Below are 1,714 nucleotides of genomic sequence, written 5' to 3'. Positions count from 1 at the left end.
CCCCCCCCCCCCCCCCCCCCCCCCCCCATCCAAGCAGGCTCCAGGCTCCGAGCTGTCGGCACAGAGCCCGACTTGGGGCTCGAACTCACTCGCTAACAGGGAGATCGTGACCTGAGCCCAAGTCGGACGCTCAACCGACTAAGTCACCCAGGCGCCCCCTAGGAAAATCTAATTCTGACCGTTTGCCCCAAAGACGATTTGTTCTGCTGCTAATGATAAACGGCCATGACCGCCCCCGCCCCCCCGCCGCCCATGACGCTATTTTAATAGGTGTAATTACTTGAGCATGTTATAAAGCTGGAAGAGCCTCAACAAAGTTTCTTCTCCCATATGCAAGAAGGCCAACAATGACTGACTAAAACCGCAGACTAAGAAATCCTGTTGCATTTTAAATTAACAACACGGACCTGTTACACGTTCTCAACATTTAAGGACTCAGTACACCGCAAGCACTCTGCGAAGCCGTGAGCCGGGCTGTTTCTCTGGCATAAACTGCAGAGAACTTTCCCCCAGGATCCAGCTGAAGATGACTCTCCTTTCTCATCAAGGGTCTGGGAAGAGTCCAGGAAGCCCGGAACGGCCCCACCGCAGAAATCGATGAAGGGCCGGTGGAGCTGCAGCCGGGGCTCCGACCCCTCGCCCCGACGCCGGGCACTCAGGAGCTTCCAAATAACACGGGGCCCGATATTATGACAACATTCCTGGCACCATCCAACCTTTTACTAGGCACCAGGCACTGGTTTTAAGCTTTCCATACATAATCTCATTTAATTCTCAGAAGAACACTACTGGGCAGGCACTAACCCTTTTCAGGCATGGGGAAACTGAGGCAGGGATGCTCGCCCACTGGGTTACCGCGGGGCGCACGCACAGCCGGCTGGAGGGGTGCGTGAGGAGAGCCCCGGACGCAACGAGCGCGCAAGACCTTCAAACTCCGCACGCCACGCGCGCCCGCCCCGACGCGGAGGCTTCGTCCGGGGGAGTCACTCGCCGCCGCCGCCTCCGTCCCCGCCCTCCGCCGCCTGCCGCGGCTCCCCTGCCCCAGGAGCGAGGACTCGGAGGCTGCTGGCCTCACGCCGATGCCGAGAAGGCGCGGAGGGACCGCAGGGGCGCGGGGTTAACTCACCTCCCAGCCAAAAATCTCGGCCCCGACCTCGCCTTCCTAGAGCGGAAGTGTCTCCACTCTACCCGGCTCCTGGACTACACTTCCCAGAATGCCCAAGGGGAAGCGCCTCTGCTTTCACGCAATTCCTGGACTACATTTCCCAGAATGCGCCTTGCGGGACCGCGATTCCCACAGCTGGTTCTTGTTTGGGTCTAAGGTGGGTGCAGGTTGAGTCACCTCTCTGATGCCGTAACTCAGATTTCTTTTCGTTTCCTTCATTTGTTAGAGCTCAGGAGAAAATAGTTGCGAGTTGAAAAAAGTCGGTCGTATGAAAAAGAAACGAACCAGAATTTTTAAGGGAAGGCTGAAAATTGGAAACTTAAAAGCGACTTGCGCTGAATCGCCTAACGCAGAACCTGGGGTACACTGGCTCTCAAACTTGTATCAGATGCAGGCTCCCCGCTATCTCCATTACCACCGTCGGATAATAAACGGAGTTTATCGCTAATCGCAGTGAGGGAGAACCCCACCGCGAGGGACACGGCACCTTGACACGGACACGAAGTCAAGGTTGGAATTTACTGAGAATTGCAAGTTCGGTTTAAGGCG

General features: G+C 56.5%; 1 protein-coding gene across 1 annotated transcript in view; it reads right to left on the bottom strand.

The window, feature by feature from the left end:
- ZNF235 (zinc finger protein 235) overlaps window positions 1-496 on the bottom strand; it is a 35,568-nt gene extending 35,072 nt beyond the window's left edge. Inside the window, exon 1 of the mRNA XM_039251105.1 lies at window positions 408-496. The gene's annotated coding sequence lies outside the window, so the exon portion shown is untranslated. The remainder of the gene's footprint in view (window positions 1-407) is intronic.
- Between the last annotated feature and the right edge of the window lie 1,218 nt (window positions 497-1,714).

Source organism: Hyaena hyaena, unplaced genomic scaffold (assembly GCF_003009895.1).
Source record: "Hyaena hyaena isolate Hyena2069 unplaced genomic scaffold, ASM300989v1 scaffold_9, whole genome shotgun sequence".
Taxonomy (NCBI): Eukaryota; Metazoa; Chordata; class Mammalia; order Carnivora; family Hyaenidae; genus Hyaena; species Hyaena hyaena.
The sequence above is the reverse complement of the archived record's forward strand: the minus strand, read 5'-3'. Positions and strand labels throughout refer to the sequence as shown.